This window comes from Podarcis liolepis (assembly GCF_965112155.1).
Source record: "Podarcis liolepis genome assembly, chromosome: 10".
NCBI classification, from domain to species: Eukaryota; Metazoa; Chordata; class Lepidosauria; order Squamata; family Lacertidae; genus Podarcis; species Podarcis liolepis.
This window is the reverse complement of record NC_139562.1, coordinates 7756689-7773333: the sequence shown is the minus strand read 5'-3', so window position 1 is coordinate 7773333 and position 16645 is coordinate 7756689. Positions and strand designations below refer to the sequence as shown.

Sequence of the window (16645 nt, the reverse complement as noted above, 5' to 3'; positions counted from 1 at the left end):
GGCCAAGGGAGCCGGCGTACAGCTTACAGGTCATGTGGCCAGCATGACTAAGCCGCTTATGGCAAACCAGAGCAGCACACGGAAACGCCGTTTACCTTCCCGCCGGAGCAGTACCTATTTATCTACTTGCATTTTGACATGCTTTCGAACTGCTAGGTTGGCAGGAGCAGGGACCGAGCAACAGGAGCTCACCCCGTCACGGGGATTCGAACAGCCGACCTTCTGGTCAGCTGGTCACAACCACAGTGCCACCCGCGTCTAATGTCTCCTCCTTTGGCTTCCAGCAACTGGCCTTGAGATTGCTACCTCCCAACTGTGGAGGCAGAACAAAATCTGCCATTGCTGGCAGCCGTCAACAGCCCCCTCCTCCCTGGTTTGGCTCTCACGGCCTCCGGTGGGAGGGAGTTCCACAGATCATGTGCTGCTTGAAGAAGTTCTTTTATCAGCCCCGAATCTCCCAACATTCTGCTTCAGTGGATGACCACAAGTCTGAATGTTATGAGAGAGGGAGAAAAAAACTTTTCTCTATCCGCTGACTCCATTCCATGCATTCTAGCTTCTCAGTCACCCTATGTCCACAGCTGTCAGGAGTCCAGGTTCCCAGCTTGATAACACAGTAAGCGCAGGTAATTAAAAAGGAGGATTTATTGCAAAAACAAACAGATAGCTCCGGACGGCTCTGACAAAGCCTCTGGCATCATTACTCAAGATGACCCTTCTGAAGACTCCTTCCGGCCACGACAGAAGAAAATGAACTTCCGACTCTTATGTCTCTTGTTTTGCTTCCTATCTAACAGCCCTCCCATTCACCCACTCTTAGGACTGAGTAAATCAGCTCCAACCTCTTCCTGTGAGCTTTGGCTGTGTTCCATCCTGCTCTCAGCTACTGCCTTATCAGCCAGTTCGTCAAGGTCAGGAAGAGCTGAAGACTGCAGCTGCCGGCTCTCTCCTGTCTGACTAACATCTAAGTCTCTCTGTTCCTGGCTGCTTTCTGCAACTGGCTGCAAATCTTCGCTGGGAGCTGGCTTGTTCCTGACAACAGCCTAACACAGTAAAGCACATTCAGCTATGGAAACAGGGCTGACAGAGTGGGAAGGCTAAAAGCAGGGGGAGGAGCGGGATTCTGATCCTGGAAAGCCAGGCTTGGTAAACCTTTGCCCCGACCTAGCAGAGTTCCTGTATTCTTATCCCCAAGGTAGGGAGTAGGGTAGGGCAGAACAAAGGCATGTGCATTGAATTGACTGATAAATTATTCCCATATTGCAGATGGGAGGCTGACATTGAGCACAACCTCTGGGACCCACTGCCCCTCTTAGCCACAATGCTGACTCGTAATTCACTTTATTGATGACTCCTGTGTACAGACTTTTGACATCAGTTACAGAATTGGCAAAAATGCAAGAAAAATCATTGCCTAACAGAAATAGTCTCATTGAGATTTCTGCATTGCAAGGGGTTGGACTAGATGACCCTCATGATCCAACTCTACAATTCTACGATCAAACAAGAAATTATTAGGTTGAATTCGCTGGCTCTGTTTCCACAAGCTATGCAAATATAGGACATCTGTGGGGATTGGTGCAGATACATACATACATCTCCAATTATACCAATGAGAACCCTTCACACTTAGACACACACACAAAACCCCAGCCAACAAACTCCAAGGCACTCAGAATGAAATTGTTTTGAGTAGGACTCGGTCAAAAGGTGGTTCGGCTGTAACTCAATTGCACGTTTGTGTTTATCTCGCTGCAAAACATTTGTGTTCTCTTTATGCTCTGCTGAGGCAATTAATTCCTGCAGGAAAGAGGACAAATTAAGAGAGGACAGCTGCAGAAACGGAAAACAGCAGAAAGGAAAGGGAACCAGTGGAAAGGGGCGAGTAACAGCCTCGCGAGGAAGACAAGGCTCCCGCTGGCCTGCAGATTTAGTAGCCATTGAGATCACCCGTCTTCCTGTTTCCGGAGAAGGGGGCCAGAAAACGAACAAAGTACATTCTGAACCAGCATAAACGTTTCTTCCCCCTTCTAAGCATAGGGGCTGCAGTCCCCAATTAATTTCATTTCATTGTTTATTTTCCAGGGAGTCTTCTCTTCTCATGAGGTGGCCAGAATATTGGAGCCTCAGCTTCAGGATCCATCCTTCCAGTGAGCACTCAGGGCTGATTTCCTTCAGAATGGATAGGTTTGATCTTCTTGCAGTCCATGGGACTCTCAAGAGTCTCCTCCAGCACCAGAATTCAGTCTTCTTTATGGTCCAGAATTCAGTCTTCTTTATGGTCAGTCTTCTTTATGGTCACTGCTTACTGTTGTTGTTTGTGTCTGACTCTTTGTGACCCCCTGGACCAGAGCACGCCAGGCACTCATTTCTTCCATTGCCTCCCGCAGTTTGGTCAAACTCATGCTGGTAGCTTCAAGAACACTGTCCAACCATCTCGTCCTCTGTCGTCCCCTTCTCCTTGTGCCCTCCATCTTCCCCAACATCAGGGTCTTTTCCAGGGAGTCTTCTCTTCTCAGGAGGTGGCCAAAGTACTGAAGCCTCAGCTTCAGGATCTGTGCCTCCAGTGAGCACTCAGGGCTCATTTCCTTAAGAATGGAGAGGTTTGATCTTCTTGCAGTCCATGGGACTTTCAAGAGTCTCCTCCAGCACCAGAATTCAAAAGCATCCATTCTTCAGCAAAAAGACTTCTTTATGGTCCAGCTCTCACTTCCATACATCACTACTGGGAAAACCATAGCTTTAACTATACGAACCTTTGTCGGCAAGGTGATGTCTCTGCTTCTTAAGATGCTCTCTAGGTTTGTCACCGCTTTTCTCCCAAGAAGCAGGTGTCTTTTAATTTCGTGACTGCAGTGATCATGGAACCCAAGAAAGTAAAATCTTAGGCTGTAGTTTATTTACTTACATCCTAATCCACCATCATCATTTTATTCATATGCTGCCTTTCCATAGTTAAAACAGTGCTCAAGGCGGCTCACAATATGACAAGATTTACATAATTACCAACATAACAAAGGTCTTAAGCAATAAATAAAGCACATCAAAAAGTACACAACCAAATGGGAAACAATTTCCGCATAAATCATAAAACCTAAAACTAAGAATACGGCATTAATATCAGTCACAATTTAAAATGACATAGATAAAAATAAAAGCAATTAAAAAAATATATGGAGCCCTCTCTGCCCACAGCAGAGACTTTATGGAGCCTGCCAGGCCCTGCCCCAGGCCAGGTGGATGTCAGTGTGCCTTTCAACCAATGTCAGCGACTGGGATCAATAACTGGTTCTGCCCCGACTGGGCTAGGCGACTGGAGCACTTTCAGAGACCTTCCAGTCCTGGAAAGCAGGTCCCAGTGCCCTGGACCCACAACTGTGCATTGTGAGCACCAGACACATGCAGAGTATAAATACCGCGGAAGCTAGCTGTGAAGCATAACTCCTTTTATTTCTAATAGCTACTAAAAACTAGAAGGGACGCGGGTGGAGCTGTGGGTTAAACCACAGAGCCTAGTGGAATACTCAGGATGAAACGGTGAAATCTGCTATGATTAAATGGGCACAAGATATTAGACATAACATTATGTTTGCTCACTGGGAACAGTTGTGGACCACAGGTATGAAATTCACAGCCTGTAATGCCTTAAGAGAGAATATTATGAAAATGATATACAGGTGGTACATGACACCAGTCAAGCTTGCAAAAATCTATCATTTGCCCGATAATAAATGTTGGAAATAAAGAAACTGAAGGTACATTCTTTCACCTTTGGTGGACATGCCCAAGGATTAAGGCTTTCTGGGAGATGATTTATAATGAAATGAAAAAGGTATTTAAATATACCTTCCTGAAGAAACCAGAGGCCTTTCTCCTGGGCATGGTCAGCCAATTGGTGCCAAAGAAGGATAGAACTTTCTTTATGTATGCCACAACAGCAGCAAGAATACTTATCGCAAAGTATTGGAAGACACAAGAACTACCCACCCTGGAAGAATGGCAGATGAAGGTGATGGACTATATGGAACTGGCAGAAATTACTGGCAGAATCCGAGACCAGGAAGAAGAGTCGCTGGAAGAAGATTGGAAAAAGTTCAAAGATTATTTACAGAAACACTGTAAAATTAATGAATGTTAGAATGATGTTGGATAGAAACTAAGTGGTCTTTTGCTGTAATGCTATAAGGGAATATGAGAAAATGGTTATTAATAGGTAAAAAAAAATAATGTTACAATATTTAAAAATTGAAGATTAAGATGAATGAAGAGGGGAGGGATTTGCTGAATTAACAATTGGAACTGGAATACAAAAAAGGAAGGCGTGAGGAGGTCCGGGAAATAAGCAAATGAAAAATATGTGATAGAAAGATTGAACTGTTTTTTAACTATTTTTATTTTGTACTTTTCTTTTTTCTTTTTTCTTTTTATTTTGTATTTTTTTGAAAATCTTAATAAATATCTTATAAAAAAATAAAATAAACCACAGAGCCTAGGACTTGCCGATCAGAAGGTCGGCGGTTCAAATCCCTGCGATGGGGTGAGCTCCCGTTGTTCGGTCCCTGCTTCTGCCAACCTATCAGTTCAAAAGCACACCAGTGCAAGTAGATAAATAGGTACTGCTTCAGCGGGAAGATAAACGGCGTTTCCGTGCACTGCTCTGGTTTGCCAGAAGTGGCTTAGTCATGCTGGCCACATGACCCGGAAGCTGTGCACCGGCTCCCTCGGCCAGTAAAGCGAGATGAGTGCCGCAACCCCAGAGTCGGCCACGACTGGACCTAATGGTCAGGGGTCCCTTTACCAGAAACTAATGAACTACTGGCTTGCATGAGTGTTACAGCTCCCACTCAGCCATCTAGTCACTACGTAACTCTCTCCACACTCAGAGTCAGGCAGTCAGTCAGGAGCGGAAGAGTAGAAGAGCAGTTTCCGCCCCCTCCTTTCTCAAAACATCAGATCGGGAGATTCTGTTAATGGGAGGGGTGAAAATATCAGCAGTAAGTAGGATAGGGGCCTTAGGCTCCCAGCAGGTCAGTCCTGGGCAGCAGCAGGGTGAGCCAGAGTTGTGCTCTCTCCTGATGTTGCCGAACCTCTGGCCCACCCACTTTCACCTCTTGCTATGCCCAGCGCATGGACCCCAAGACGTTCCCTCTAAGAAAATGTGGCCCTTTGTATGTAGAAGGGAAAACCAGGGGGAGTCCTTACCCTCTTCTTAACATCTTCAGCGAAACAACACTCATCGTGAATCTTACAGTGAAGCCTTGAGAGTTAGGCTACCATCAAGCTAGTATACCGATTCAGTGTGTCAAAGGACCATAAACTCACCTGTGGGAAGGGTCAGGATAAGCCCCCTCCTATATCCTTGGGGTACCAAGTGGTTTGAAGACCCAAGTACTGAGGAAAAGATGGAGGGTGGCAGGCAGTGCTTCCTATACGCTAACAAAAAGGGCTAAAGATTACCAACAGGAAGGAGTGGCTAAAGGTTGTTAAAACAGGCTGACTAATCTCTGTTAAGGGATCCTGAGTTCATCTCCCACAACGGTCAGTCTGCTCTTATTCCAGTATCCCAGAGGCTGAGGCTCTTGGGGAGGGCCATTGTGACGTCACGGGGAGGGCCATTGTGACATCATGGGGTTGCCTACTCTTTCTCCAGCATGTCAGAGCCTGAGACGCTTGGGAAGGAGCATTGTGATGTCATTGAGTGGAGCGTTGTGATGTCATGGGCCTGCCAACTCCTGAACATCTGGAAAATAATCCAAATCCAAACTCTGCAGAATAAATCACGCGAAACAGGAAAATCACACAGTTGTGCTCAGTTGGCATCATTTATTCAGGATGCAGAAGCCGACTTCTCTTAATGCAGAATTTAGACTGATCGCCTGAATGAGGTTTTGTTTTGTTGTTGGTTTTTTATTGCCAAAATATACACACTGGCAGCGGAAGGGGGGTGGGGAGAGCGCATCGCCCCCAGCACCATCAGGGAGGGGGGTACCATCACAGCCGCCCCCATGGACACGCCCCATGCCCCCAGGACACACACCACGCCCCTGGGGTGCGGGACAGCCACGCCCCCGCCTGCTCTCCGCCCCCAGTTCCAGAGCATGTAGCTTTGCCACTGGATATACACCCTGTCCCAGTCCCTCTAAGTGTCCCTGTTTTCCAGGGACGTCCAAGATTGAGAGAAGCAGTCCCCGTTTCTGATTTGATTCCGGAATGTCCCGCTTTTCCTTAAAAGATAAAGGGACCCCTGACCATTAGGTCCAGTTGTGGCTGACTCTGGGGTTGCGGCGCTCATCTCACTTTATTGGCCAAGGGAGCCGGTGTACAGCTTCTGGGTCATGTGGCCAGCAGGACTAAGCCGCTTCTGGCAAACCAGAGCAGCGCACGGAAACGCCGTTTACCTTCCCGCCAGAGTGGTACCTATTTATCTACTTGCATTTTGACGTGCTTTCGAACTGCTAGGTTGGCAGGAGCAGGGACCGGGCAACGGGAGCTCACCCCGTCACGGGGATTCGAACCGCTGACCTTCCGATCGGCAAGTCCTAGGCTCTGTGGTTTAACCCACAGCGCCACCCACGTCCCACTTTTCCTTAGGACGTCCCTATTTTCACCGAAGAAATGTTGGAGGGTATGGTAGGATGTGACCTTTTTCATTGGAGAAATACTGGAGGGTATGGAGTTGTCCAAACGCCAAGCCATTTAAAGGGAAGTTTTTCACTGTTTACTGTTTTATTATGTTTTTAGATGTTGGAAGGTGCCCAGAGTGGCTGGGGCAATCTAATCAGATGGGGGGGGTATAAATACTAATATTATTACGGATTAGGATGTCCTTATTTGTATCAGAGAAACGTCGGCGGGTTGCATAGTCCTGGGTTCCAGCCCATCTTACTTCCAGGGCTTTCTTATTGTTGCATACAAATGCTTCCAAGACACCTATAGTTTCTGGCTCTCTGCCGTCTGTCCTAATGAGGCAGAGATGGCTCCTGCTTCCCACCCGTCCACCCCCATCAGCCAAGACACTTGTTGCAAGCAATTTGGAGTCAATTGGATGAAAAGGAATAAATGGGTGGCTGTAGCAGTTTGTGGATGGCTGACTCGAGGCCACAGGCAATGATTAGAAGGCTTTTCAGGCCCACAGCAAGGAAGGGACTTAAATTTGTCACAGTTTAGCTCCAGAAAGCGGGCGAATGTGATGGGCTGCCTCTCTTGTATTCCCTCGGAAGAAAAGAAAACCCCACGACTCTACTTTTTCCCCTCCATCTCCATTTTTAAAGGCATCTGAACTTTAAAGCACATCTGCTCAGCTTTTCCATTCTCTCATCTAAATAAAGCAGCAGCCCAAGAAAGAAAAGATGTTTTTAAAAAGGCATTCTTGGAAAAAAGCTAAAAAAGATGGGGGGGGGATTATTGTCACACAATATATATATATATATATCCTGCCCTGACACCAAAGAGCACAGCGGGGTCTGCATGGAGGTTACTATGTTTTATTGGGGCTTAAGGTAAAAAAAAAATTAAAAAGGGACGTGGGTGGCGCTGTGGGTTAAACCACAGAGCCTAGGACTTGCCAATCAGAAGGTCGGCAGTTCGAATTCTCGCGATGGGGTGAGCTCCTGTTGCTTGGTTCCTGCTCCTGCCAAAAGTTCGAAAGCACGTCAAAGTGCAAGTAGATAAATAGGTACCACTCCAGTGGGAAGGTAAATGGCGTTTCCGTGCACTGCTCTGGTTTGCCAGAAGCGGCTTCATCATGCTGGCCACATGACCCGGAAGCTGTATGCCGGCTCCCTCGGCGAATAAAGCGAGATGAGCGCCGCAACCCCAGAGTCAGCCACAACTGGACCTAATGGTCAAGGGTCCCTTTACCCTTTAAGGTTAAAATGATAAAGGACCCCCAACCCCTGGACGGTTAAGTCCAGTCAAAGGGGACTATGGGGTTCCGGCACTCATCTCATTTTCAGGCCGAGGGAGCCGGCGTTTGTCCACAGACAGCATGACTAAACTGTTACTGGCACATAGAGGACCGTGACGAGTGCCAGAGCACATGGAAACGCCGTTTACCTACCCACTGCAGCAGTACCTCTTTATCTACTTGCACTGGTATGCTTTCAAACTGCTAGGTTGGCAGGAGGTGGAATAGAGCAACGGGAGCCCGGTCAGAATTCCAGCCTTAGCTATGCTAAGTAAAAGCCCATTGATTTTACTGGGTTTACTCCAAGTTTGAATCCAGCACCAGGTTTCTCTAGCTCTAAGTCCAATGTACCCACAGTAATTTTTTAAAAAAATTATTAGAAATTTCATCACAATAATTTTAACAAAAATACATCATCCCCATTATTTTCCCCCCTCCATTTTTTTCACTCACCCCCTAAACAAAAAAAACCCCAACCTCCCACCACCAACACCCCAGACTTTCCTCAGCTCCTTTCTCTGGTTTCTCAACACATCTTTCTGTCTGCATGTTGTAAAATTGTAAAGATCCTCAAATTTTCTATCTATATATTACAATAAAGAATTTGTGAAGTACCCACAGTAATTTTAATATTCTTTTAGAGTAGGGCTGTTCCCCACCCCCACCAACCTCTTCAAAAAAATATTAGCTGAACAAAGTTTCAGACAGTTTATTAATCAAATAAATCTGCTTAGAATGGAATGATTGTTTTGAAGGAGCAAAGAATTGTTTACGACAATGTACATAGATGTCCATAAAAGCATCATACAGTGGTGCCTCGCAAGACGAAAAGAATCCGTTCTGTGATTCTCTTCATCTAGCGGTTTTTTCGTCTTACGAAGCAAGCCCATTGACGGATTAGAGGATTAGCGCTATTAGCGGCTTTTAGCGGCTTTTAGCGGCTTATCGTCTGATCGGATCAGCTGATAAGCGGCTTAGCGGCTTAGAAAAAGGGGGGGGAACCCGCAGGAACTCGCAAGACATTTTCGTCTTGCGAAGCAAGCCCATAGGAGATTCGTTTTGCGAAGCACCTCCAAAACGGAAAACCCTTTCGTCTAGCGAGTTTTCCGTCTTGCAAGGCATTCATCTTGCGGGGCACCACTGTACTGGAGCTCACATTTTCTCCCGTGTGAGATTGGAGAAGGACTTAACAATGATTGTTGTAGTAATAATAATACATTTATATCCCACAGTTAATAATGACTGTAGTCATTGTCATTGTTGTAGTAATACATTTATATCTGCAAAGAATGCCTTTAGTGAAAAGGTGAAATAGACATTTTGTTACAGTCCTAGTTTATATGTCTGTTTGTCTGTTTGTTTGTCTGTCTGTCTGTCTGTTTCTCCACATGTGTGTCTATGTACTCTCATCACAATATGAGGAGCTTGGGATTGTATTTCAAAAAGGAAACGTCTCGAACAAAAGCAACGTGGAGCCTTGTGGAGGTTTTGAAAGAACAAGTCGCTCCTTCCATGGAATGTTGAAGGAGCAAAACACTTTAATGCGCATTGATTAAACATTTGGATTCAACTGTTCGATACCTCCCAGCATTTCATTATCAAAATGTTACCATCTGTGAAGCGGCAGACAAAATATAATAGCAAAAAATTTCTCATCTCCCTTGAATCTCATTTGGTGTGCCTTTTGTTCGGCAAGTTCATCAATAATCTTCTTTAAATAGTCTTGCTTGGCTGTTTTTCAACAGGCAAATGTTACCAGGCCCCCAAGCGCCTCTATCTCTCATCACAACAGCAATCTGAGACGGCGAGTCTGTGCACATTTACTTAGGAACAAACTCCATTGAACTCCAGAGGACTTGATCTTCAACGGCGCCCAGTATGTTTCCAAGCACAATTCACAGTGTTGGTGCTGACCTTTAAAACCCTAAATGGCCTCGGTCCTGTATACCAAAAGAAGCGTCTCCACCCCCATCATTCAGCCCGGACACTGAGGTCCAGCGCCAAGGGCCTTCTGGCGGTTCCTTCGCTGCGAGAAGAGAGGTTACAGGGAACCAGGCAGAGGGCCTTCTTGGTAGTGGCACCCGCCCTGTGGAACGCCCTCCCACCAATAAACAATAAACAACTACAGTGGTACCTCGGGTTACATACGCTTCAGGTTACATACGCTTCAGGTTACAGACTCCGCTAACCCAGAAATAGTACCTCGGGTTAAGAACTTTGCTTCAGGATGAGAACAGAAATTGTGCTCCGGCGGCACGGCAGCAGCAGGAGGCCCCATTAGCTAAAGTGGTGCTTCAGGTTAAGAACAGTTTCAGGTTAAGAACGGACCTCCAGAAAGAATTAAGTACTTAACCCGAGGTACCACTGTATTTTACTTTTAAAAGACAACTGTTTAGGGAAGTTTTTAATGTCTGACGCTGTATTGTTTTTAATATTCGGTTGGAAGCCGCCCAGGGTGGCTGGGGAAACCCAGCCAGAAGAGCGGGGTATAAATAATAAATTGTTGTTGTTGTTGTTGTTGTTGTTGTTGTTTCCAAGCACTGGCGGAGGAAGGGGTGTGTGGTGGGTGCGGTCTGCCCCGGGTGTCATCCCTGAGGGGCGGGGTTGACATAGCTACCCCGCCCACCTGGGATGCTAGCCCCGCCCCCGGGTGCACAGCTAGCTCCGCCTCTGCTTCCAAGAGGTGAAATCCAAGGATTTTATAATACCGTCACAGTTGTGCAGCCAGCTTCCAGCAGCAGGTCATTCCCATTGGGTTGGACCCTGAAGGGGCCACAACAAAGGAATTTGAACCTTTGTCGTTTTGTGTTTGGGACAAAGGCAAAGGTCATCGCCCTGTTTGATTTTGATTGCTTTTTGTCTGGTTTGGTTTTGTGTCTGGGAAGATGAGTGTTATGGCCCTAAGTTGCGGTTGTATTGCTTTCCCCCCTTACTTGTATGTTAGCAGTCAAAGGTCTGGTCAAGGTGTGAGAGACTCACACTCCTTGCTGACCTTCAGGACTTAAGACTTTCTCATTCCAGCAGGCACTGTCAGGTAGCGCTTGGTTTTACAATACAGTGGTACCTCGGGTTAAGAACTTAATTCGTTCTGGAGGTCCATTCTTAACCTGAAAGTGTCCTTAACCTGAGGTACCACTTTAGCTAATGGGGCCTCCCGCTGCTGCTGCTGCCGCCGCTGCCACACAATTCCTGTTCTCATCCTGAAGCAAAGTTCTTAACCCGAGGTACTATTTCTGAGTTAGTGGAGTCAGTAACCTGAAGCGTCTGTAACCCAAGGTACCACTGTAATTATTTATTGTTCTAAACATCAGGAACGTTTCTTTTGGGAAATGTCAGCCAGTCAAATAAACCACACACACACAAAATGAACTTTCCTTGGGCAACAGTTACATGTTTTTGAAGGTTTCCTCTATTAAAGGTAAAGGGACCGTTAGGTTCAGTCATGGACAACTCTGGGGTTGCGGCACTCATCTCACTTTACTGACCGAGGGAGCTGGCGTACAGCTTCCAGGTCATGTGGCCACCATGACTAAGCCGCTTCTGGCGAACCAGAGCAGTGCACGGAAACACTGTTTACCTTCCCGCCGGAGTGGTACCTATTTATCTACTTGCATTTTGATGTGCTTTCGGACTGCTAGGTTGGCAGGAGCAGGGACCGAGCAACAGGAGCTCACCCCGTCGCAGGGATTCAAACCGCAAGTGTCCCCGTGTTTCCTCCATTAGCAGGTGACAAATTTTTATTCAGCCGTGTGTATAAATAGCTGCGTGTTTTTTCATGATATTTCATTTTTTAACCAGCAATTGCCTTGCATGTTTTTATTGCAATGATTGGAACCCCACACTTGGTCGTTCCTTCAACTTTACATCTATCAAGATCTGCAAAAGAATCAGCAATATACAACTCTGCCTGTTTGCCGTTCCCAATGACGGATATGTAGATAGGATTAACATAACAGTCTTCCTTTTCCTAGTGCATCCTCCTCAGTTTGATCTTCCATGCATTTTTCATATTCTATTGTAGATAGATCATATCCTTCTGTCGCGCAAATTGATTGATTGTTGTTTCTCTGCAATGCACCCGCACCCCCTTGGTGACTGGAGGGCGATAAATTATTGAAATAAAGACATTTAAAGATAGCGAAGTCCCCCTAGATCATCCGCACCCCTAACTGTACTCCCCTCCACCCTCCCAGCAACTCACAATTGCAATGAATTATTCTCAGCTCGTGTCTTGCTCTGCTTGCTTCCTGCAGAGTTATCATGCCCTGTGCAAGGTTGCTTTTCTCATCTCTGAGCTAGGTATGGCCCAGGGTTCCTTGCCTCTGCCTGCAGAGGCCAGCAGGTGGCTGAGAATTATGAGAATTCTCTCCCCTCTGCTCACGGTCTGCTTCGCTCAGCAAAGTACAGCAAAAGGCAGAAGAACGCGGGATTTTAGTCATTGCAACTTCCTGAAGCTGTTTCCGCAGCAGAAGAAGTGGTTGCAGCTAAAATATGAGATCACCTGCCCTACCCCTACTGCTGCTCGCATCAGTAGATCCTTTTCGTGCGACAAAGGCTTTGAAACAAAATAAATTTAAAAATTCCTTCCAGTAGCACCTTAGAGACCAACTAAGTTTGTTATTGGTATGAGCTTTCGTGTGCATGCACCAAATAACAAACTTAGTCGATCTGTAAGGTGCTACTGGAAGGAATTTTTTTATTTCGTTTCGACTACGGCAGACCAACACAGCTACCTACCTGTAACTAAAGCCTTTGAAAAATTCCAAAATCCACATGCCTTTCTTGGGCCGGCCAAAATATCACAAATGGGTGTGCCAGCTTTTACCTTCCTCAAAATTCTTCTTCAAACCACTGGCTGAAGGTCACCTGAGCACTTGATGAAGAGTACTGGAGAACTCAAAAGCTTTCCCATTATTTTGGTATATACTTTATAAATTGGGTATTTTGCTATGGTGTGTGTGTGTGTGTATGTGCATGCGTGTGTGCGCGTGCGCATAGATAGATAGGTATGCACACATGTTATGCTTTTTAGACACTCCTTGACAGCATGGCTATGGGGGCTGTCACTAACAAATCCTGCGTTTCAGGAGTGACCCTCATACTGCTGCTTTTCAAGACCCAACTTGGCCCTCTCCAAAGACTTTCTACCCTTCCCTACCTGCAGCCCCCATCCCCAGGATCAGAGCAACTCCACTGGTGGCTGACAAATAATTTCTTCCTTGCCCCCTTTCGGAGAACAGCTCAGCCAGTCACCAGCAGAAGCTTCGTCCAATGGAATATCGCCATGCATCATAACAGAGACAAAGACTGGCAGCAGCCCACAGTGGCTGTGCTAACCTGTGACCCTCCAAACATTGCTACTCCGATTCCCATCAGTGCCAGCCAGCATGGGCAATGGTCAGGGATGATGGGAGTTGTAGTCATGCATCCCTTGGCAGGCCACACCTTCGCTGCCCCAGCCTTCAGACATCAGTGGCTTTTCATTCTTCTCCCGCTGTGCTCAGAAGCTGCTGGGTACATTTCCGATGATACCACTGGTGATGCAACTCTGCAGAACTAAAATGCAGAACGTGAAACCTTGGGCTTTGTTACAGGGGCTTTCTCAAAGGGGCTTCCTTGCTCTCCGGTCCATTATGGCCAGGCTGCCCTCTGGGATCTCCTGAAACTCCCTCCTTCCTAATGGAAGCTAATGCAGCATTAGCTAATGGGGTGATTTAATTAGGTCTAAATGCTCGGGTTGGAGGAGGTAGCCCATCCTCCACAATTTGCTGGGCTCTCAGAGATAATGAAGAAGCATTCGCCAGGAGGGATCCCTGCCTGTCTGAGACCTAGTGCTGCAGAAGCCAGCCACTGGTTGTGGTTTTGGTACCCACATGGTCATATAAATTGTAGAGTTTGAAGGCACCCCGATTGTCATCTATTCCAAACCCCTACAATGCAAGAATCTCAAAACAGATGGAGTCTGGTGCCCAGATCAAGGGGAGTAATTAAAGGTAAAGGGACCCCTGACCGTTAGGTCCAGTCGTGGACGACTCTGGGGTTGCGTGTCCATCCTGCTCTATAGGCCGAGGGAGCCAGCGTTTGTCCGCAGACAGCTTCCGGGTCATGTGGCCAGCATGACTAAGCCACTTCTGGCGAACCAGAGCAGCACACAGAAACACCATTTACCTTCCCGCCAGAACAGTACCTATTTATCTACTTGCATTTTGACGTGCTTTCGAACTGCTAGGTTGGCAGGAGCAGGGACCGAGCAACGGGAGCTCACCCGGCGTGGGGATTCGAACCGCTGACCTTCTGATCGGCAAGCCCTAGGCTCTGTGGTTTAAGAAGGATATTGACTGTGGGATTGTTAAGGAAGGTAGGAGAGGGTTTATTGTTTGGGCATTTTCCCTCCACATTCATGCTGGTGAGTAAACAGCAGAGCACATTCCCTTTGCAACTTATTGGAAGCAAGTTGATGATTCGTTAGAATCCTTTAATTAAGCAGTCAAGTCTGGATTGTTCCTGGTAACTTTGCCCTTTATTCCCCTCTTAAAATATGACAGGAAGTCCTCCCTGTCTGGAGCCACATTCCTCTGTGTGTCCATTCTAGGCAACAGGAAACTGTTGTACTTGAATGCTCTAGTAATAATACATCCCACACGGACAAGCTGGAATGTGTGCAGAGGAAGGCAACTAGGATGGTCAAGGGTCTAGAAGCCAAGCCTTATGAGGAACGCTTGAAGGAGCTGGGTATGTTTAGCCTGGAAAAGAGGAGAGAAAGAGGAGACATGATAGCCATCTTCAAATATCTCAAGGGCTGTCCCATGGAGGATGGAGCAAGCTTGTTTTCTCCTGCTCTGGAAAGCAGGACTCAAACTAATGGCTTCAAGTTGCAGGAAAGGAGATTCCGACTAAAGAACAGGAAGAATGTTCTGAGGGTAAGAGCTGTTTGGCAGAGGAAGAGACGCCCTTGGGAGGTTGTGGATTCTCCTTCACTGGAAGTTTTTAAGCAGAGGTTGGGTGGCCATCTGTCAAGGATGCTTTAGCTGAGATTTCTGCATTTCGGGGGGATGGACTAGATGATTCTTAGGTTCCTTCCAATTCTAAGATTCTATGTGACAGCCCTTCAGATATTTGCCTGCTTCTTAGGAGAAAAGCGATGACAAACCTAGACAGCATCTTAAAAAGCAGAGAAACCACCTTGCCGACAAAGGTCTGTATAGTCAAAGCTATGGTTTTCCCAGTAGTGATGTATGGAAGTGAGAGCTGGACCATAAAGAAGACTGAATTCTGGTGCTGGAGGAGACTCTTGAGAGTCCCATGGACTGCAAGAAGATCAAACCTCTCCATTCTGAAGGAAATCAGCCCTGAGTGCTCACTGGAAGGACAGATCCTGAAGCTGAGGCTCCAGTACTTTGGCCACCTCATGAGAAGAGAAGACTCCCTGGAAAAGATCTTGATGTTGGGAAAGATGTAGGGCACAAGGGGAAGGGGACGACAGAAGACGAGATGGTTGGACAGTGTTCTCGAAGCTACCAGCGTGAGTTTGACCAAACTGCGGGAGGCAGTGGAAGACAGGAGTGCCTGGCGTGCTCTGCTCCATGGAGTCACGAAGAGTCGGACACGGCTAAATGACTGAACAACTACAACCATATCTCCTCTCACTCTCCTCTTTTCCAGGCTCAACATAATGCAGATTTGGTCCGGCAATGGGCCTGGTGCCTGAAGCAGCTCCCCATAGAGCAGGGGATCCTACAGTCTTCCATTCTGTGGACATGGCCAACCCATCAGGGACAATTTAGCAGGAAGTATTTCAACTCAGTTTGCTTGAACCCCGAGCTCCTGTAATGGAGGCTCTCTCTGCTTGCAGCTCCAGGCTGAAGCAGAACTTCCTTTCTCAGGTGCAGTCTACCATTCTTACATCAAAAGCTGGGTATTGGAAGCTGCGGATTGGTCTAGCTATATCTTGTGGCCATCCCATGGTAGGAAACGATGGGAGACGTTGCAGAAAGGAAGAGTGCTGTTGTTTAAGCACGGAACACATCTCTCATTAGTGTCAAATTGTTCGCATGCTAAAAATGAGAAACACTTTGCTTAATGAGGAGTCCTTAATAGGTGTTGGGCTTTGCACTAAATTATCATATTAACCACAAGATCATTATCAAGTGTTTCCTTAATGTGCCACAATACTGCAGCCTTTTTGTGTGTAAGTTGTCATGCCATCACGAAGCCTATCATAGAATATTTTTTTAACCACCTTAACCAGAGAGGGAAGGAAGGGCATAAAGTAATGAAGAAAGTTGTGAGCTTTCCTTGTTCCGCAGAAGTAAATGAACTATTTTAATCACCAGCCTCATTGTTATTTATTTGTTTAATAAAATTTATTACAACGCTCGACTGTAAAAGCGGTTTACGAAAAAGACAAAACAATAAAATTATCAATGAGGAAAACTAACAGCAATAATTTAAAACTTTCAGAAAGTTAAAATAACAACAGACTAAAAAGAGGTTCTGCCTCTTTTTCCAAGTAATGGCACCTGCTACTGTTGTACTTTAAATTACGTTTAATACATGTGGAAAAACAATAGCATACAGTGGTACCTTGGGTTAAGTACTTAATTCGTTCCGGAGGTCCGTACTTAACCTGAAACTGTTCTTAACCTGAAGCACCACTTTAGCTAATGGGGCCTCCTGCTGCCGCTGCGCCGCTGGAGCCCGATTTCTTATGCCTTATGAGGAACGGCTAAGGGAGCTGGG

At 46.4% G+C, this 16645-nt stretch overlaps 1 long non-coding RNA gene across 1 annotated transcript; it reads left to right on the top strand.

Moving 5' to 3' along the window:
• The first annotated feature begins 4997 nt into the window (after positions 1–4997).
• Positions 4998–13052, top strand: LOC310687066. Its single transcript, XR_014516174.1, has 3 exons — positions 4998–5885; positions 9652–9782; positions 12994–13052. It is a non-coding gene; the product is annotated as an uncharacterized lncRNA (long non-coding RNA).
• The last annotated feature ends 3593 nt before the right edge of the window (positions 13053–16645 follow it).